Source organism: Amblyomma mixtum, chromosome 1, assembly GCF_055824585.1.
Source record: "Amblyomma mixtum isolate Tamu chromosome 1, ASM5582458v1, whole genome shotgun sequence".
NCBI classification, from domain to species: domain Eukaryota; kingdom Metazoa; phylum Arthropoda; class Arachnida; order Ixodida; family Ixodidae; genus Amblyomma; species Amblyomma mixtum.
The window spans coordinates 260,617,755-260,640,457 of NC_143012.1; the positions used below are offsets into that span (position 1 = coordinate 260,617,755).

The 22,703-nt window shown below is 44.0% G+C and overlaps 1 protein-coding gene and 1 pseudogene across 4 annotated transcripts in view; one reads left to right on the plus strand and one right to left on the minus strand.

Moving 5' to 3' along the window:
• Positions 1-22,703, minus strand: part of LOC149371575 (solute carrier organic anion transporter family member 4A1-like) — a 203,366-nt gene that overhangs the window by 161,554 nt on the left and 19,109 nt on the right. The gene's annotated exons all lie outside the window — the stretch shown is intronic.
• On the plus strand, positions 8,497-11,583 carry LOC149371576 (uncharacterized; annotated as a pseudogene).

The following is a 22,703-nucleotide window of genomic DNA, read 5'->3' on the forward strand; positions in this document are numbered from 1 at the left end:
AGAAACGAAGCCTCCGCTTTCCGGCTGACAAGAAATTACGTGCAACTTCAGGTCATTATTTACGAACTAATTTTCTTGCAAGATTTCTCCGTTCTCACACCTGGAATCATACCGGAATTAGCGCTAAACCAATGTTCAAAAACTTCGAAACGTTTGAAGCGCCAGCCTTCTTCACAATTGAAAAGTTGCTCATATCCATTGGTCAGTAGTGTGAGAGAGCTCGCAGCCTCGCCCCAGAATGTGGAAAAAATTCATTATAAGTTTAGTTAAGTTTATAGTGGTTTAACATCCCAAAACCACTCGAGCTCAGTTATGCTGCGAAATGTTACTGCCTTGCAATTACTTCAGTGCTTCTGGCTTCTTTAATACGTACATCATAAGAGCCTCTCATTACCCTACCCTTGTCGGTTCAGTGCGCGTTAAAATTTATCATTTCAATATGGCTTGTCAGGATGTTCTGCAATGTTTCGCCTGAAACCAGCCCAGATATCGGCAAACAAGGATTTATTTCTACGTAGCAAGAAATTTTGGACATTTCCATGCCCCAGCACTCAATGAAATTTAGTCTGTGCCAATAACTCGAGAAAAAGCTTTGAATTTCCTCTCTGGGAGTTAGTTTTTACTTTGTTGTTCCGTTAGCCGTACTGAATATGTCGAAAGCGTTCGTTTTAATCTATTCAACTTTTTTTCCTGCTTAAATGTACGAGGAGAAATTATTTCCCTTTATACATTTAGGTGATCTGAGCATTAGGTTCGTATATTTAAGGAAAAACTTTATTTGTGGTTAAATTCATTGAAGCAATTCTGCATGAAAGCAGAATGGCCACTCGTGCAGAAAGGATGTTCGTTTATTGATTACATGAATATTTAACGAGGAAATAAATTCGCTAAACTAGACAACGGTCCAGTTAAACAATAGGCTGAGCCACCAGAAGCGGCTGCTTCGCTTCGACGCTAGATAAATTCTAAACGAACAGTACAAGAACGATAATGTCGTGTAGTCATTTTTTTTTCACTCCGCTGCAATTTATAGAAAACAAAACCTTGTTAAATTGGCCAACTAGGTAAGAAAAGCGCAGGCCAGAGCAACTTGCCCAAGGCTACATAAGAGACATAAACATACCATCTGTGAAAGAGAACCAAGAGAAACTGGCACACTTTCTTCTGGTTTTCGTCTCTGGATTACACCCTCACCAAACAAGTGAGTGCATTCTATCAGATGCCAGCAGAATAAAAGAGAAAAATAGAATGGAATGCTAAAAAGCAACGGGCCACTACAAAAAATAAATGTCGGCTAAGAGAACAAAGAACGCCGCCCTACGCTTTATAAGCAGCAGGAGAAAAAAACACTCACAGGCTAATCACCTGAACTGCTAGATTACGACTCATCAGCCGGCCGGCTTGGCGAGAGAGTTTCTGTTGACAGAACCCCAACTTTCTCCGCAGCAGGACCACAAAAGAAACCGCAAAGTGGACAGAAAAAAAGGCGTACAATTAGGGGATGAGGAAAGCGGCGTCTTAATTTGGAAGCCTTTTGGGGCAGATCCAAGAGAAAATTGCTCGCATGGTGAGGACGGAAGAGAGAAACAAAGAAAAAGTTGCACCAATACGAGTAGGAAATTGCCAGAGGCGAAAAGCAACAAAGTAAACCAACATGGTAAAAAGGACACGCCGCAGGAGAGCTCCTATAAAAGCATTAGGTGATGCATTTTAGCGACGCTGATGCTACCAGAACTTGCCTTTCCCGTGCGATTTTTTTCTTCAGAGCAAGCACACTTATCTCGGCTTTATATTTCATTTCAACCTGATTGCTTTGTTCCTGCTAATGGAGGCAATACTGCATGGATATAAAAGCTGTTTTTCCAATCTTGCCACGTTTTACAGCGAGAAGATATTTAAATGATGTCAAGGATAAACGTCACTGCACCCTGGAGCTTCATGACGTCACCGAGAAGAAGGAAGAAGAAGAACGCGAGAACTGAATAACATTTACCATCATTGCTGCTGTTAGTACCTCTGAAGAGATGGTATATACCCACGGTCGGCGATTGGTCATAGTATGCTGTAGATACAAACAGGAGAAAAATAATCTAGACTTTTTTACCATCTGTCTACATACTGGTCGTCTGCGTGTGAGCCAAACACAGCCAAAGCTGATACAACACTTACATCCCTACGGCGCATTCTCGATTTATTAACCGCATCAAGCCTCAAGTTAGCCGGCCAATTTTTTGTGTTTCGTACGGACATCGCACGAAGCGCTTTCTTTTGTATCCTTTCTTTGCGAAGAAGCATGCGTAGCTAGAACCTGTTTAATATTACGGCTGCCGAAATATGGGTGGGCATGTGTGGATGCTTAAAATGCTACTGACAAGTGACGGCCGATTTGAATCTATTCAGTAATTTTGTAATATTATTATTCAGTGTAAGGATTACCGAAACCCCTCGCGGTCTACTCTGAACACAACTCGTGATAATAAAAATGGAAGATTGGTAGATTTATTTATTTATTTCTGCATCAAGCAAAACACAGAGCCTGATGCAGGGACAGAAGCTAAAGGCTCGTGGTGCCTGACGAAGCCTCTGTCCCTACATAGTTCACAACGATACAGATACAATATGAATCTTAGAAACAAAAGAATAAAGTGTGCCTCCCAGCTGTAATCACAAAAATAAAAAACGGAACATTTGAAACTTGTACATAAACGTATTGCATATACTGGTGCACATGCAAACAAGTCACACATAATAGGACGTTACACAAATTACATAAATAAATTAGCGCAAATAGCTGCTGTACCAAATCATACAAAAATATATAATACACTTTTTAAATTGTCAGTGAAACTGCATAATTTGGTTTGAAACGACACAAAAGCAAGATAAAAGCAATTTATAGAGTCGTTTAGAGTTATACAGAGTTTTGTGTTTCTTTTGTGAGGCGACAGGAAAACATTCGATAACATGTTCTTATGTGCTTACTGGCATTACCGTACCGCCAGTTTAGCCTTTTTTTGAGTTTGAATACTAGTGACCTTAACTCTTATCCTCAAGACCGAGTGCGCAACAGTCTTAAAATAACCGCGTAACTGGCAGTAGGCTACATTCGCAAATTTATTTACCCGGTGTCGGAAATTCTTCACCAAGATAGCGCACAATACTGAGACCTGAATGACCATGCGTAGGCATGCAATGCTCGTGGTACTGCTGTCCGAAACGCATACAATGCACGCTCACGCTGCAGCTCCCCCCCCCTCCTTCCTCCCCGAATATGTAAACAAAATAAGGTTCTACACCGACAGCGACTTCCACCTTCTTTTAAATGCTGTGTTGACAATGAATAGATAACGAGAAAAAAATTTGTAGCTTTTGCTTTTCTGTTCCCCTAAAAAGTTGTCACCGTGCGTTTAACGGCACTTTTTGTGACCTAGTAAACCAAAAACGGGAACAGCATAATTATGAAGGCAATGACGTTGTGGATTCAATTCTCTTATTTTAAGGAAGGTCGTTTATAACTAAATGCCCGAACAAAGCGGATGCTTTTCAAATAAGGCCTCTTTTTGTACAAGTTTATGTTTTGCGGAACCGCCAGGATGCAAGAAAGTTGTAGGCGTTAGAGTAGCTATGCTCCATGTTGGTGGCGCTTCCTTCTCCCAATGAACAAAACTATAAAGAGAATATTTTCTAGGGGCAAAAATAGGCCAAGCTGGGAAACTTTTTGATTTAGCGTTTGTTTTACAGGGATCACTGATCTTTACGGAGTAGGTGTTCAGGCACTGAATCACGATTGCAAACAAACAGAGTTCACTTCCCAGGTTCCAGTTTGCCGTTTGGGCGATCGTCGCATCCGGTTTGTGGCGTACGCCTGAGAGCGAGACTGCTGCATTCGGTCGTTTATCTTCATTCAGTGCCTTGTTGGACTGGGACATTTACTGCTATTACAATATTTTTGAGACTGTAAGAGACACGTGTGGTGTATCAGAACGTGAGGTTCAGATGGATTCTGAAGTTGAGATCTTTCCTGGCAGTAGAGCGCTTGCTTTAGATGGAATAAGCATTACGAGAGGAGAGATGCGTGTTCGTTGTTGTATTCCTTTGTCAGTACGAGCCAAACCAAGTGTCCTGGTTTTCTTGAAACTCTTTCAGAAGAATTGCTGGCAGGTATTTGCAGCAATAGAAACTAAACACCCCTTCCAGCATAAAGCAAAGAATTCCTAAAGCGGTTTAAAAATTGAAGAAAACAAACATTTTTGCCGTCGCATTTCATAAGCATTTTTGCTCGTAATCAGTATGGTAGGAATAAAATAATTATTGCTGACAACCTTATATATTGTCCCCAACGTGATCATGTAACAGTGTAAAAATAGAAGGAGCTCTTGAAAACACTTCTTTTAAGATACCCTGTTTTTACAGCTAAAGTCACCGATGACTTCATTCTTATAACTGTTTGTAACCGAAGAGAAAGATTGGTTAAGATTTGAAAATGTTGGCAATAAGAAACCGAACATATCACTCGCATTCGACCAATGTTTCCTCCATTAGCTTGAGTAACACTAACATGTTCTATTTTCTATAAAAAAAAATTACTGCGCACTATATGCGGAATGTTTTCATATTATAAAAAAGACAGCACAAATAACTTTCGTATCATAACCGACTGTTCCCTTTCAAATTAGACCTAACTGTATGAGTGTATCATCCCCCACCTTGCTTATATTAAACTGCGCGTTTCGTTGCAAGGCTACCTTGCATATCACCCGCTTTGCATCATTCACTTTGTGTTTTGCTTCTTTTTGTTTAAGTCCAAGCAGCGAGTAGCCATCAGGGACAAAGAGAAATGGCTATTGTTTGGAAATGTATCGATGACACTGACGGTTGTTCTGAGAACTGTCTCTCTTTGCATATTCTTGTATAAAAATATGGTGAAATAATCCTTAGTTATCGTACCAGAAGCCATAACGCAAACGACGCACTGACAAACGAAAGGAGCAGTTGCAGTGTGATCGTGAAACGGGAATATTTTGTTGGGACGTTGATAGACGTGACATTTTGTCTAATGACATAGAAATCAGAGATCCTTCTTTTGGAAGTGATTGCGAAGGTAATCAATAGTCTTGTCGTAGTGTAAGTATCATTGGGGCAAACAGTGGGCCAAATAAACTACCGGAGAAACTGCCATTGCTGCCATTTCCAATGTCCATAGGCCAACTCGGTCCATACTATCCTAGGAAGGTTTCGAATATTCATTTCTGGCTTCCTCCAGCTCAGGGCTGCGTCTCTGTTTCTTTTGTGTTATACAATTAGTGTAAGAGACCAACGGGCTACTTGCCAATACTACACTGGTATGATGTCCATTTGTTCGCCAGATATAAGTCTAACTTCCGACAAACTCAAAGTTGTTTTCTGACCGGAGTTACTTTCAGTCGCTTGAAGACACGCAGCCAAGTTATGGCCACAGATTTGGCTCTCAGCTTCGCCATCCTCTTTCTCCATTCAAGCTGCTTCGCTAACTTCAAGACCCAACTTCATGACGCCACATTGAAAGGACATGACATAATTTTCCAGTGGCTGCCGGGCCACTGCGGCATTCATGGCAATCACCAGGCTGACGAAGCTGCCCGTTCTGCCCACAATGACGGAATCCCCGTTAATATCCCCGTAACGAGAGCTGACGCAGCGTGTGGGCTTTGTTCCTTGAGGCTGGAGCTCACACTTTCAGCGTGGAACTCTGGAGAGTTGTGCAACCGTCGCCTCAGGACATTGGACACTGGACTGCGCCTCCGTCTTCCGTGTAATGTAGCGCGTCGTGAAGCAACACTACTGTGTCGTCTATGGCTCGGTGTTGCCTTCACGAATAAGTATGCTTTCGGGATCGCGATGGCCGACAGCCCTTCTTGTGTGAACTGCGCCTGTGATGAAACAATCACCCATATCTTGTGTGAGTGCCCTGCCTTTGCAGCCGAAAGACATAAGCTGCGATGTGCTCTGGACCGCCTGGACCCTCGCCCTTTCACAGAGGCCAAGATCCTCAGTCCGTGGCCACAACAGTCAACTGCCATCAAGGCTTACAAGGCACTCTTTCGCTTTTTGAGAGCGACTGCCTTGATTGACAGACTGTGATTATTTCCCTTTACTTCTCTCTTTCCTCTTTAATTCCCCTCATTCCCTTGCCCTGTGCAGCGTAGCCAACCGGAATCCTTTCTGGTTAACATCCCTACCTTTCTCTCTCTCTCTCTCTCTCGGCCTAGGAGTAAATGCTCGCTGGAAGAAGCGTTTTTCAGTGATATGTCTTTAGAACGTACGAAACGACGCAACATGAAATACATTGTAAACTCGAGAACAACTTTCAATGTAAGTGGATGTAAATAAAAGCGCAAAGTTGGAGACGGGGATATAAATGGTCCGTAACGCTTTTCGCTTGTGATGGTCGATATCAGGGGCAGCACACCTGGGGTTTGAGAATCTGTTCCGCTGGGAACACACGATTCCAGTGGTGGTCGAAAGTCTTGCGCACGAGGCGGTGCCACTTTACGTGTTGGCACACTGCCGAATCTAGAGCTGCAAAGTTACAAAAAACCGTAGGATGAACGGACGTCACGAGGGAGGGACGAGAGCTGTACAGAGGCAAGAAGTGGTATGAACATTACCGGCGGCATCAAAAAATCTGTTTACCTTGACCGAGTATTGGGACCATAAAAAGTGAACAATTCCACTGAGTTGTACTTGAGGCATGCTGAATTCTCCGACTTCCAATCGCAGTTCGCACATTTGCACAGGTATACTTAAGGCCAACCGCGGCTCGTCCCGCCAGCTTGGCTAGATAAATAAGTCGTCGCTGCACGTAACGCAGACGTCGCACTATAAAAAGCACTTAATTTCGAATGGCCGCTATGCGTAGAACTGCCGCTTATCTCCGCGTATACAAAGTCTTGCGATGATATCGCGCAGGTGGTTCCTCATACAGGCCTTTCCTTATACTCAGCGTAGCAAGCACTTTAGTCGGAGTATTGTAGACGCTGAAGAAGCCTGAAAGTGCAGTGGCAGGGTGCTTTGAAGGGCACCGTTTTCTTTTTCACACTTCGTTGCTGTCGCTGATCGCCACATAGTTGCGTCCGGACGAAAAAGGGGATCGGACGCAAAGTTTTGCATTCCTACAGATCTTTAATCATGCGTTAGTCGGAGTATTTTTGCGTGCACAACGCGATAACGGCGGAATACCGCGGTTTTTAATAGGCATACACCGTTGTAATATGCTTTTTAGATCTCAAAAGGGATGGCAAAGTAAAACTAAATATACCTTTCATAGCAGCCTGCAACAAAATGCTACGCTGCGGTGGCTCTGCTGTTTGAGCCTTCACCTCGCATGTGGGAGGTACGAGGTTCGATTCCAAACACCACCGGGTACCCACCGGTGATTCAGTGGGTACAAGGTTTGTGATGCCCAGGTGCTCGGCTCTCTTGTGCTGAAAGGCTCGGGAAATGTGCCTTATAACTTCGCTTGAGCAGACAGAAAAAACTTATGCTAAACCGCTCTTTGATCACAAATGTCAAGGGTCATTAAAATTCATAATCATCCTTATCATTGTCCACGACAAAAATTGCAAATGCATGCATATTTATATGTTTCATTGTAACCCACCGCTGGGCGACAGAGCTAAGAAGTGATAGAAAAGGAATGGCGAAAGCAGAAACGAGAAGCACGCTAGAAGGAAGCAAGAAATACACAAAAACTCGACACTTATGTAAAAACAAAAATACCGTCTACCGCAGAGAGAGCTACGAATCCGGGAAAATTGAAAGAAACACAAACTCAGTTATTGCAAGAGAGCTATGACAAAAGTCAGATGAAGAAACTGTAAAATGCGGAGGTTGTATACTCGTGAGTTTGACCAACACCACCTAGACTAATTAAGTCCTCTCCATATCCTCCTCCTACTCGCGCCTACGTCATCACACTGCGACGGAGCTTTTTCGTCGTCTCCCGTCTCGGCGCATATCCGGGAGGTGGGTGCGAGCAGTGCGAGGGGTGCGAGAGGGGCTCCGCTCCCGCCGAAACAAGTCAGAACCGGTTGTCGCGACTACAGTGTTCTAGAATATTCTAGAGCACTGTATCGCGACTGCGGCCGCATGCGCGAATTCAAGCAAGCCGAAGTATCGAATTTTGGTAGATGCTGTCTGATTGCTAAAATAAACATTATTTTTTGTAAAAAGGGTTACTTTTGTGCTAAACGCACATTTTGAAACGCTGAAACAGCTTTGACGCATTGTTCTGACGCATTGTTCGATTGCGAAATGCATCCGCAGTGCAGTAAACACCAGTTGCTTGTTCGACTTTTTCGCGGTTCATGCTCTAACTGCAGTGCGAGATTTTGCCTCTTTGCAACGTGTGTCGCAAAAGTTTTGTTGATTTTGTTTTAGAAATAGGCACTGGATGAGTAGCGGTGACAGGTCTGCGCTGATGCTTGAGTGTTTGCATCAAGTGTGCACTTTTTGAGAATGCCTGGACATTGATGGGTATCGCGGTGCCGCGGAAACTATGACGGAGGGGATACAGTGCGAGTCTTCAACTTCCCATCGGACCCAGTTAGAAGGGCGCAGTGGATAAAAGCCATCCATCGTGCGGATTTCACTCCAGGAAAGCGATCGGTGGTAAGGCAAATATTCCTTTTTACTAGCTGTTGTCGACAGCTTCTTTGCATCATCAACGCTACATATTACCTAGATACTCCTAGATAATGTGTTTGCGATACTTACCTTAAAAAGAAAAGTTTGCATAGCTATGGCGCGAACCTTCTCTTATACTGCGTGAATGCGGCTTAGAGACACAGCATTACTGATATTTAGTGCGCGCGGAGTTTAAACGAAATTCCGAACATTAGAACGTTAAAACGTAGGGCTACTGTTTTTTTTTAACATCAGGTACTGCATCCTTCTAACGTCTCATTTCACATTCTAGGTCTGCGAGCGTCACTTTAAGTCTGCGGATATGGTCGACCAAACAAGTTACGTGGATGTGAAGATAGGAAAAGTGATTGAAGCTAAGCTGAAGCTCGCACGACTTCGACCTGACGCAGTACCACGCATACTCCCAAACTGCCCAGCGTACATTCTGGTTCAGCTACAAGTGCCTCTCGAGAGGCCCCAAATCACAAGAAGGCCCGTCTTGAAGCAGCTGAAATACAGGAATCCAGCAACCACTTCATTTAAACGCACCGAGAGGAAGAACACAGCAACAGAATTGAAGTTTTTAGGCTCTGTTAAGCGGTCTTCCACGCATCCACGTTTCGGAATTTTGGAAAGTTGTTTCCTATCCTCAGTGCGTACTGTTTCTAAATCTCGGTGTTCATGGTGCTCCAGCTATCAGAAAATCAGTTGAAGTAACAAATGACTTGTTCATAAGGCTGTTTTTTTTTTCAAGATGTAGAGGTGACCAATGTTGTTGGTGTAAACATTCCAGAAACTGTAAACGACATTCGGTGCCTAACAAATCTACTGGATGCCATTGAGAGACCTGATAAGGTGTCTGCCTTCAAGCCCGTGGATAAGACAGAAAGTACACTGACGCTTGTGCATTCCCTTCTTGAGGATGCATTCAACCAAGAATTTCAAAGCGAGGAGCAACAGGATGCTTTGACCACCTTGTTGGAACAAGTATCCCTTCTTTCCATCAAATCGCAACGCTACTCTTCTGAGTTGCTCGTATTTTCGAGCCTTTTATTCACCATTTCTCCTCACGCCTATGAATACTTGAGAAGCTACGGAGGTCTTATTCTGCCACATGAGTAAACTATCAGACGTGTCTGCTTTTCGTATGCCGTCATTCCAGCAGCTGAGCAGCAGGGCGCCTCATTCCTGCTGCATGCAAGAAAGCTTGTGACAACAATGAAAGATCACGAGAAATGTGCGGTTCTAATGATGGATGAAATGCATCTACAGCCGTATTTTGATTATCAGGGTGGCTCTATTGTCGGCATGGCCAGCAACAACTCCAATGATGCGAAGACGGCACACGCTTTCATGATTCACAGCCTCCTGTCATCGCAAAAAGGCGTCGTTCACATTTTACCAGTTGAGCAAATAAATGCACAACAAATGAATACTGTCTTCCGAAAAATCATAAACGAACTTGAAGAGGCTGGACTTCGCATTATTGCTGTTATTACAGACAACAACTCCATCATCTGTAAAGCAATGTCTTTCTTCAGAACTTCGTCAAAAATCAGCAGCTCATACTCTCATCCATCGGATCCCACACGATCCTTTCTTTTGCTATTGACACCGTTCATCTGCTAAAATGTGTTCGCAACCACTGGATCAATCAGAAGGACTGTGGAACATGCATGTTTTTCCTTCATTTCAGACCTACGCACAAACTCGAAAATTCTGACTGCATTATTCAAGTGATTGCGTGACCTTCACCTAAAGGAACAAGATCTACTGATCAAGGGTGCTCCGACGCTCTCAGAAAAAGCTCTCAACCCATCAAGTATGGAGAGACAGAATGTTCAGCTTGCGTTGAAGGTTTTCAGCCCCTCCACCATAGCTGCCATTGAAACATGTGGGGGACGCTACGGGCTCCTGCATGCAGTTGGAACAGCAGAGTTTCTGAAGATCATAGAAAAGTGGTTGAGGATTGTTAACGTGGAAAAACTACGGCATCGTGGTGTGTTTCAGAGTCCTGTAACACAAACATCATCTTTACAAGTTGAATTTCTTAAGAGTATCTTGTAATGGCTTGACCTGTGGCAAAGCTTGAAATTTGATAATGGAATTCTAACACAGGAGACGCACAGTGCACTTCGACTCACTACGGAAGCGTTGGTAAACCTCATCAGCTACTGCCTCCACGACCTTGGATTTGACTACGTCCTCCTGGGGAAATTCCAGACTGACTGCTTGGAGGCGCGTTTGGGCAAATGCAGACAACTATCTGGATCCCAGTACCACATTTTCATTCGTCAGGTGTAAGAATCAGAACGAAAGCTTCGTTTCCAGACAGCCCTGGAACTTCCAGGAATGGATGAAGGAGCGCCGGAAATTAATACTGATGAGCGCGTGTTAGGCAGCTTCAACATAGAAGTACATGATGACGACTTCGAACGCAAGGAATCAACTATTGCTCCCGCTACATACGTGGCCGGTTACTGTGCACAACCTGCACTCAAGAAGCTCTCATGCACTGCCTGCAGAGCAAACTTAGTTGAAGACCGAGACACTGCGATTGAGACTGATGAAATTGTTCGGAACATGACCCGCGGAGGTCTCAAATTTTCAAAACCAGCTGTCGTAAACGCTATAATGACAGCCGAGAACGTCCTTGATAAGCTTCGGAGCGAACAGCATGCAATTCAGTTTCATGCACTGGTCAACCAAAAGGAAGCCCTTTTTACTTTAGCAAGCAACCTGGTGAAAGATGAAAATTTTGAAGAGTGTGATAATGGTCATCGCCCGCAGCAAGTGATGAAATATATTCTCGGTGCTACAAGAAACGTCCTGCTAAAGAACTATTGCTAGACAAGAAACGATCGGCTTGTGCAATCCAAAATCGCTCAGAAGCGTAAAATTAACACTTTGAAGCCTTGATAATTTTGATTTTATTTTGTGACATTCGTCAAAGATTTTCTGGATACTTGCATATTTTAATAAATACTTTCATACTCGATACAGTTTACGTATTTATTTAGATAAAATCAATTCTAGAGGCCAAAAACAAAGATCTCTGCTTCTTGGAGCTAAATCTTTGAGTGCTAGGAAATCATAGCGAAACTTTCGCCCATTTGTTTCTAAAACGAGCACAGAGACTAAAGAATTTTTATCCGGTTATAGAATTGACTTTCTTAACCTATGTTTATATCCGTTGCGTTATACTAACACTGGCACAATAAAAGCTGTGCTTCTGGCTTTTCATAAACTCCTTAGATTATGTGCTGTTTCCTGAAACTTTAATCATCTTTAGAAAATCCGCTGCACGAATATCCAGACGTTCACTTGAGGTGTTGGAGCTGACTGAAAAATTATGTATTGGACAACGGGACTTAAAACATCAAAGAATGTTTTCGCATGCGACAACAACCACAATTCTAGTGAATCAAGAATAAGCGCGCAGTAGCGCACAGCTTCCGCGTACGTCGTAGTGTGATGACGTCACGGAGGAGCGGCGAGGCCTTAGTTAGTATAGGTGGTGTTGGTTTGAAACATTGGCTGTCAAGGACAAGCGCACGAAAGCCATGGTCGAGATTATGCTCACGGCGAGGTCCCTGGCTAGAGGGAAGCGAAAGCTATTGGCCGAATGGCAGCCTAGGGCCAGATATCGTTAATGTGCAGTTCGTGTCGGAAAATACAGGAGGCGTGGGCCGGGTGGTGGGTGAGCACAAGAAAAGATTAAGCTCGCGAAAACACAGTGGTCGTAGACGAGGCAAAGCTGGGTCAATTGGAGGCAATGAGAAATTGCTTTGTCCTGAAGTGGGCGTTGTTGACCTGCCGGTAATGCCCCTAATGAGATTTCCGAGGAACCTATTAACGCGATAACATCACATCTAAAGAAACTAAAAAGTGATGTTCTAATTGCGCAGTTAGGCAAATGCGAATCAGGAGCGCTAGGACTTCGGATTTCACCACGGTTCTGGTGTTCACGTACATTCTTCACATTTGGAAGTTGTTGGTATAGCGATAATGGGTTAAAACGCATATATAGGCGGAGTTCATTCTCTATTTTATACTCATAGATCTCCGGGAGTCGTAATATCACTCCTGGCGCAGTGGGAAGAGGATACGTTATGCGCCACTGCGCTGCGATGACAGGTGCTGCCACTGCCGGTGCTTGCGATACCCAGGTGGCTGTTCCCAAGCAGCCTTTTGCGACCAATCATAAACAGCACACACACACACACACACACACACACACACACACACACACACACACACACACACACACACACACACACACACACACACACACACACACACACACACACACACGCACACAACACACACACACACACACACACACACACGCACGCACGCACGCACACACACACACACACACGCACGCACGCACACGCACACACACACACACACGCACGCACACACATACAGCACACACACACACGCACACGCGCACACACACGCACGCACGCACGCGCACACACACACACACACAGTGAAGTATTTGTGTGTGTGTAATATATGTGTTACATATATATTGCTGTGTGTGGGGGGGAATTGTGAGCAAACTTCTCACCTTGGCAGGTGAGCAGTTTATCATTAGTTGCAAACAGCCACCAAAAACAAGGAGCAAAAGAGATGTCTTTATATATATGCTCACCGCAAGTTTAAGGAAATCTGGCGACTATTTTTTTAAGACAGGGTTTTTGAGGGAAAGAGAAGGGTTGTGCTACGCAGTAATGCCAGTGTTTGCGAACAAGAAAAAGACGAATCATGTTGACAGTAAACTGAATAACTGAATGTTAATAATTACCATTTTAGCTATTACCGGTAGGTACCCGACTTCAATTATTGCGACAAGCAGCGCGAAAAAACAGACTGAAGAAGCACTCGTGCTGTCTTGTCGTTTGTTAAATCCGTGTTTTTTCGCGCTGTTTGTTACAATGGAGCTTTCTAGCCGGTCGTCAGTAATTGCTAGGTCAGTTTTTAGTATTTCAAAACCCTCTCAGTTGTGGCTCGATTAAATTGGGCCACTTCTTCCGCCATTCGAAAGACCCGCGCTTGAGGGGTGGCGCAGAGGGACGTCAATGTAATCGCGACACTCCGTGAAGCACGTACCAACCTACAGTCTCATTCCCACCCGCGCTGCAGTGCTGGCGGCTCGTTGTCACTTCGGTGCTTCAGCGCGAGTGGATTCGCGTTAAAGAGAGTCGTGGTTTGATTGACATCAGTATGTGCCCTCCCTAAAGCGCAGGTTGTAGAATAGCGAGAGAAATGGCCAAATTAGTCGAGCGCCAGTTGGAAGGGTAACCACGTTTTTCGAAATTCTAAAAATTGATATGGATATTTGTAATGGACAGCTACAAACCACTAACTGCAATCAGGTGCCTGTTGGTAATAGTAAAAGGTTAACTCTTAAAAATTAGTTAATGACCTTGATTGACCTGTTACTTGACATCCGTCATCACTGGTATTGCTAAGCGCCAATAAGCTTCTCGTTACCTCAAAAACACTATATTTAAAAATTAATGGCCTGCCTCTTTGAAAACCCTGGTGTCTGTGTGCGTGTCTATATAGGTATATATATATATATATATATATATATATATATATATATATATATATATATATATATATATATATATATATATATATATATATATATATATATATATATATATATATTTATATATACTTACGAAATTGAGAAACAAGTCAATGTCTCGGACAGAACCTGTCCTTTTTTACCCACCTTTATAATGAAAAACTACTAAACTATGCACACCTGTGCAGATGGCGGGGTTGTATACAGCCGCGTGCGCCGACTTTCGTCTGTATCATGGCTGTTTACTGCGTTTCACTGACCTATTTTACTGCTGTGATAATCACAGCCATATGCTTTCTGTGCGTGCAGTTTTAATTAGATTTAGTTTTGGTTTCCTCTGCTTCCTCAAAACCGGCACTGAAAACAGCCCGCGGCAGAAACATTTTCAGCTCTAGGAGAGGAGAAAACGTGTCCTCCTTCCGTATTTTTCGTCAGCATCGCCTCGCCTTGCACAAATGAATGCATTATGATTACATGGATAAATGACAGAAATTTCCTCTTTGAAATAAAATAACAGTAGAGGCCACTTGTACCAAGAGGTATATATAAACGGCTCACCCGCGGTAGGTTTTCTACGCTCGCGGTGGAAAAGGATGAACTTTGACATGCGTGTTCTATCAGTACTATCAGTGCAAGTCTTCAGTTCAGTAGATCTTGCTTTGAAAGAAAGCAACGGTGTACACCTGCAGCAGAAAGAAGATTGAGTGCATGCGTTGGCATTTTGCCTAATTATTTTTCCTAAAATGTGAAATAATTAAATGTATAGAAGGGCCACAAAGAACAGCGATGTTAAACGGTTTTCAGCCTCGGCAATAAGAATGCGTGTGTATACCGCGCGTACGTATATTGGAGGACTTTCTTGTTCCTCACGGTTAACCCGAAAGAACGGCAGTGTGTGTTGGTCCTAAGTTCTTCCGACTTGTATAGAGTTTATAATTACAATCATTAATAGTATGGACAGTTATCATAAAAAGGAAGCATGTTATAAAAAAAATGGCTGAGGCTTAGCTAAGGTTAAGCCTAGTCAGATGCGAAGCATATTGATGGCTAGGCTTGGTAATACATGGCATTCCTTGGTTGAATACTTGGTCATTTTAATACAACCACTAGAAGCCTTCGTCGTGGGGGAAGATAACGGCATGGCTACAGCGCAACGCCGACTAACCCCGAGACGCGCGTTGGGTGAGCGCCTGGATTGCCACGGAAGCCGCGTCCGCCTGCCCGGTGGAGCGAGCGTTTCACCTACACCGAGTGTGAACGCGCGTTCGAAATGCGCGGGAATGCCGCTCGAGGACATTCCGGCGTCTGTGCGATGGCATCGTTCTCCCCCTCCCAGCGCGTGACGGCGATCTGTCGTGACGTCATCGTGTCACGTGGTGTGGCATCATCGTGTCGCGTAATTTGGAGGCGCACAACCACAGCGACGGCGCGAGGTGGGCCCCCGTTTCTCCACTGTCGTGACGTCATCGTGTCACGTGGTGTGACGTCATATATCACGTGATTTGGAGGCGCACAACCACAGCGACGGCGCGAGGTGGGCCCCCGTTTCTCTACTGTCGTGACGTCATTATGTCACGTGGTGTGACGTCATGTATGACGTGTTTGGAGGCGCATAACCACGGTGAAGGGCTGAAGTGGTAGCTAAAGTAGTATGCTTCGCATAAAAACATGATATCAAAGAGGCGCGAAAGAGATTCAATACATTAAGCTTCCTAATTTTCTAAGACAAGGTCTGGAATACAAAGAAGGACACTTAACGGCATACAATAATCAATATATTCAAAGAAAATACCTTCGCAACCTAAAAATTACGAGGAACTTTAGCGGCTAAAGTGGTGAAAGGCGAAAGCCTGAGTGCTGCATTCTGCTACCCGATTGTTCACTTCCCATTTTGTTGGTACATTTATTAACTGCTCATTAATGACGCTTAAGCTTCGCCTTTAGGAGTGGAACGCGACAGCGTGTTGCAGCGCTGCCAGGGAGTCCACGGAACGCCACCATCCGTTCGGCGCGATGCCTTGCCCTTTCAACGCAACGCTTTTTGAGGAAAGGAAATGGCGCTGTAATTCTCTGTCATCTCGGTGGACACCTGAGCCGCACTGTAAAGGAAGGGAGGAAGTGTAAGTGAAAGAAGAAAGAGGGGCCGTAGTGAAGAAAATGAAAATTGTATTTGAGGAAAGGAAATTACGCAGTCACTGTCTCACATATCTCAGTAGACACTACACGAAAATTGAATTTGAGGAAAGGAAGTTGCGCAGTAACTGTCTCACATATTTCGGTGGACACCCGTCAAAATTCGCGCATGGTGACGTCACGACAATTTGGACCAATCAGAAACGCGGACAAATACGACTTGCTCGTCGGTAAATTGGTTTTTGAGGAAAGGAAATGTGTCTCGCATATCTCGGTGGACACCTAAACCTCGCCGTAACGGAAAGGGAGGAAGATGGGAGTGAACGAAGATACCGTATTCACTAGACGCACCTTTGTTCATTCCAAACCATCGAGTTGGCATGGCGGAGTGGTAGCGTGCTCGACTCGCACTGCGGAGACCGGGGTTCGATTCCCAAGCTCGGCCAATTTCTTACTAAGTTTTCTTTATTTATCTGGTCTGACTAGAAAGGTTAATTGGACTAATTGGTTAAGTAAGCAATTAACTAAACTCAGTCAAACTTTCTTGGAGCATCACTATACGATCCCTTTAATTGGTTGCATGGTTAGTAGCCGAAGTACAATTGGCCCCGTTTGAAATTCGCGCACTGTGTCGTCACGACCGTTTCGACCAACTGAAAAGCGTGACATTTTCTGTCGACAGCTCCTGCTTACAACGATGAGGCATTTAAAGGCTTCCGCCTTAATATTTTGATGCAGACATTTTGGTTCTGCCAGTGCATGCTGGTTTTACGTAGTGTTCTTTGAGGCCCACAAGCTGCATAAAACACCATTCATAATCACCAAGAAATTGTTATTCAGACAGTTTCTTTTTTCGGAAAGGCTGCATTGACAACTTGAAGAGCATCACGCGGCGTCTGTTGCACATCAAAGAAAACTCCCATCTTAATGAGTTGAAGGGTGGATGGAGGATGTGCTAATGAATGTTTGAAGTTTACGCTTGAAGTTTTTCATATGTGCGCGATGGTATAGAAAAAAACCTACGAAAGTACTAAGCATTACAATCACTCTCAAACCTTTTATCATTAAAGAGCTGACGATAAAACCAATTCCAGGGATGTAAGTTTAAAAGAATTGTAATTTTGCGCGAAATTTAAGCAATCTTCGAGTTTTCACAGAGTACCCGAAGATAAGAATTAAAATGAACTTGGCTCTTGAATGCCGTGGAAGATTAAAACCACGGAAAGCACGTATTGCGTCTGGTCTAAGCTCTTTTACCTTCAATCTTATGGTCCCGATGTTCACAAAGGAACTTTCAGTGCATGCCGCTTATACAACCGAAAGGAGCTGGGCGAAAACGAAAGAATAAGGAAATTGATTATTCAACAAGCATTCAGGCTGAATGGAAGGCGAAGCGTGAATTATTTTTGTAAAGGACTTAATTCCTAAACCACTTCAACTAAAAATCTTCGCCATGACGTAACCGCTTGAGGTATATCCTTATTCGTACTTGGCTATGCGCCTGCCTTATTTCTTTCCCAAGTGACAATGAAATAGTCAATCAATATAAGGAAAAAACAATCCACCTAAAATAATTATAATACCTGTTTATACGGTTCTGAAAACTAAAGCAGGCTGCAGTCAGCCCCTCAAGGGCAGGTTGGCTCAGGGTTCACCAACTAAGTTGACAATGGGCCTATGAAAGACGGCTGCGATAATACCAGCGAGTAATCGTGCCATAGGATGAAAATGATTGGCTAATTAATGTGGCAACATCAGCATAAAATCGTATTTCGAAACGGTAGAGGCATTGCTAAATTACAGCTTTCGAAAACAATGGTCGTTGTAATCCGGCAGCAGCACTATGTCGTCATCCATGGTACAATGCGAGGCACGGAAACAACCTCAAGTACGCTTAAAATTCTCTGAGAGAACCAACAAAAAAGGTCACGGAATCTGCTCGAAGTTTTTATAGAGTTTATGGTTTTATTGGGGCTTAACGTCCCAAAGCGACTAAGGCTATGACGGACGCCGTAGTGGAGGGCTCCGGAAATTTCGACCACCTGGGGTTCTTTAACGTGCACTGACATCGCACTGTACACGCGCCTTTAGCATTTCGCCTCCATCGAAATTTGATCGCCGCGGCCGGGATCGAACCCGCGTCTTTCGGGTCAGCAGCCAAGCACCATAACCACCGCGGCGTAACGGTAACAGAGCTGTCGAAGGCAAGAAAACACAAGAAAACACATCTGACCTGGATTTCTGTATAATGTAATTCAGCAGAATACGTTGTTGGGCGAGTTGGTTCATGACGAAGGGAAGGTAAGTGCACAAAAGCGGACGATCACGAGAGAAGAGACAGGACGGGACGAGCGCAAGTCACGTCCTGTCTCTTCTCTCGTGATCGCCCTTTTTGCGCACTTACCTTCCCTTCTGTATAATGGCCAGCAAAAAAAAAAAAGCGGCAATCACAAACAGCCGCCAGCTCAATCTGTGCTTTCAAATTTTATCTGGCCAGTGCCCGTTTAGTTCGTTGTATGCTGCCGCAGTTTTGCTTTGTAATTTGCGCACAACAGGACAAATTTTATAAATAGCCTTCCTCAAATCGTCGTCACTCGACTTATTTTCACTCTAAATAGTACTGTTTGCCAAGGCCTAAAATTGTTCTGCTAGAGTTGTGCTATCTCTTGGAATTTTCTAATCTACTTTGAATTTCTCTTTGCTACTGAGGAAGTTTTTTGCTGCAATTCGGGGTGAAGCCCGGTTCGAGTTATGATCAGAATTTCAAGGCAATTCGTGCACCCTGCTCGCAAACCTGTAATTTCGAGAAGTTAGTGCACTCAAACCATCGTCCAATACTTTTGTGAACCAACAAGAGCTGTCATACAGCTGTCATGCTTGTCAATGGAAGGCCCAATTTAAATATTCGAGTGTCTGGAAGAAAAATGATCAGCTGAATCTTCGCTCTCACACGATACGTACCTTGGCGAAAAATCGCTTTGATTAAGCTCGGCACGCAGCTACGCCATCTTTTAAAGCAAGCCGTATCTATTAATACGTCAAAACAGCTCCAGCAACTCCTAGCAAAACCTGGTCATCAAAGACGCATGCTCCTTTTAGCAGCTGCTGTAAAGAAAGTTACTTATATGTCTTTAGGCGGATATTTTTTTATTTTCAGGAATATTACTCTTGAATGCGAGCTTTTTGGATTCCAGATAGTGAGATGTTCTCCTCTAAAAGTAAATGCTGAAATACTACAATGCCAATACAATCATCCATCTGTTTGTGAGCGCAATGGTTCATTAAGGAAACGTCCACTGTGTGTCATTGACGCGACATTATTAAATAGAGCACCTCAATTCGCTAATTACTAGCACTACGGTAACTAGAGTTGCTACGAAAAGAAAACAGTTGAAACCGGAAAAAGCTGCACAGCTGCAAAAAGCTGTCAAATGCTGCCGAGTTTTTTCTACAACTAATGTGTGTCACTTTAAAACTTATTTCTCATTTTGTTGAGAATTTTCTGCACTGTTCTCAGATCAGGACTGGTCTTTAAATGCCGCATCTTCATTGCATATGGCCGTATAATATTGTTTCATTTTTTTCGGAATAATTCATTTCGAAATGCATACTAAGCAGCATTTCGAAAAAACGTTTTTCTTTTATTTTGTTTTTCGTTATAAACTGCAAGCTAAAAGTCAACCTTGGCAGTTTAATAAGGGCTGATAAAGCACAGTCAATGCCTTTGAAAGAAAATCTGCAGCAGTGAGGGTCAACACACACAGTTATTTTATTTTTTTTCCAAAACTCTGATGCGCCTTTAGCTAATCGTCAGAGGGTGGAAGCAGAGAAGATTGGGCTTCCTCTAGGGCAATACTGAGCAAAAAATAGATGCGGAAAACCCCGACAAGGAGTTGCCATCTGGTGCCAGCCTATTAATGTCGTTTGCTGAAAAGCGTTTTTGTTTTTACGTATTATTATATCCACCTGGCGACATACGTTGCTGAGCACCATTCTGCAGCACAAAATGGAATTGTTTTGTGATTTTTCTCCTTTTTTTCCAGCCATTTTTAGCAGCTTCCTGCCAAAACCAGGTGCGGCTGCGTCCGCACACTGCCACCCTTCAACACAAAAGAAGGTAGCGAGGTGTACTTTGCAGATCTGTTGCTGCCATTACTCGCTGCTCAGCGCAAATGAGCGCTTCGCAAGGTTTTCTTTGTATGAATCTTGCCCCTCGTACCTGTGGATTTTGAAAGCGCTCTTTGTGTTTAATTTTCAGTATTTCTTGCGGACGAAAAAACTAACGTCTAATTGTCTGCCTTTCTTTAAGAGAGGACAATAGAAGTAAACACGGCAGCGATAGATAACTTCGCTCTTCAGTTTGCGTCCGTTCCGAAGTCAAAGCTTATAGTTATGGGTTTCTACCGGCGGACTGAATGTACTGCATTTCTAATGTAAACGGCTCTGTACGCGCCTAGGTTTTGGTGCTCTCATGCTTCAGGTTGCGTTGTTTGCAGAGCTTCAGATATGCAATCATTCCGGAGAGCTTCTGACTCTTCAGCTTTATGGCTTCCGAAATGCTGCTTTTGATGATGCGAGGACGGAGTCATGACCTTTGCAAAACGAAGAAAAGCTTCCCTGGAACGCGTGCCTTTGCTTTATTCGGCCACCTCGGCAGTTCATTTCGTGAGATGATTGCGCGTGACCCTGATTACTGTTTTCCTTTAGCAGGAAGCAAGAATGTGTGACACCATAACCGCATTTCTCGTCTGCGCGCGCAAAAGCATGTGTCTCCATCATCGACTGAAAATTAGGAATGATACAGCAGCTACAGAGCAAACTTTCAAGGCGCCGTTTCATCTACCTGTTGAGGAGCAAGATAATGCACCCAGAATAATCAACGTGGACTCCGAACTTTTCAGTGAAATTGCGACAGTTACTAACAAAAGCAAAACCGCCACTCTAAACACACTCTCATGTGAAGCGCGACCATAACCCTCGGCCATTAAGGCTTGGCGGTCCTGCGGCGCTGCAGATAAGGCACACCGTTCTCGGACTCCAACCTATCTCTCCGCGTTTCCATTGTCCCGATATGTTGTGTCCGCGCATTAACCGGCCGTTGTGGGTTCTTCCTCTTCCGGGCGCAGCACCGCATTGCGGCTTCCGCACTGTTATGTGCGCTCATATGATGGTGCACCTAAAAGCCTTGTTCGAAAACGACGAGAGCACGGTTGTCTTTGTTCTCTTGTTGTGGTATTTTCATTTTAAGGCGGTCAACTTTGCCTGTGCTGTCGTATCTGTCACTACTAAAATGCCTTAGGCGCATTGCAGCTTTAATCACACTTCCTTTTTGGTGATTTATTTTAGCTCTGTCGTTCTTTTCCAATTTGGCCCTCTGGGGATCATATGTGAAAGGATCTGCCCTAAAAATGCAGGTAGGGCGAGCTAGCTCTTAAGCAGCGAGCAACATGATACGAAGTTTGCAAAAGCAAGAGCAGAGAAAAAAAAGCGTCTAGATATCAAAGGCACATCAACATTACTCGTGTACACATTTTTATAAGAAACGCTGTGAATACAAATCAAAATCTAGGCTGAGTGCGCGTAGAGCCCAAAGGAAAGAGGGTAAAGGCGGTCGCAACTGGAAGAAAGCGCTTAAAGTGGACTCGCAAGAGTAGGTTCAAACTCAGTAGAAAAAAAAAAGGCCACAATCGATGTGGGAAGTTGCGCTTCTGCGTGGACCGATATGCGTTCCCTTGGGCAACAAAGAGGACAACAGTCACCTTAACCTTGTTTCCATCCCTCCGGGCACTGCATATCGGCCTTTTTTTTGCTCTTCCTAAAAGACTCGAAAAGAGAGGAACAATTGCATCCTGCCTCCCTTAGGGCTTCAGACTGAACGCTCTTGTGCCTTTCTGAAGGGCACACGCAATGTTCTCGCTACCAAACAGTGGGGTCGAATCCGGAACACTACTCGAACGTTTCGCGTTTATTTATATTTATTTTTCTATATTTATTTTTTGTAGAAGCGGTGCAGTACAGAGCGTAAAAGATGCGTTACAAAAGCGCTAAGTCCCCACAAAAGTGCGTTAGCTAAGGCGACGTGCAGAGACTTTCGGGGGAAGAAGGAAAAAGCTTGGAAGATAGCACACGTGGAGAGCGCGCGGCGAATGGAACGAAAACTCAAGGTGAAGAGTTTTTGAGGCATTGCGCTTTGGTATATCGTTCGGAGTATATTGTGATTGTGTTCCGACGAGGACACCTAAAACGGCTGATTGCATCGTTGAGATTTGCCTTCAGAAACCAAGCCTAAAAAATTAAGCAG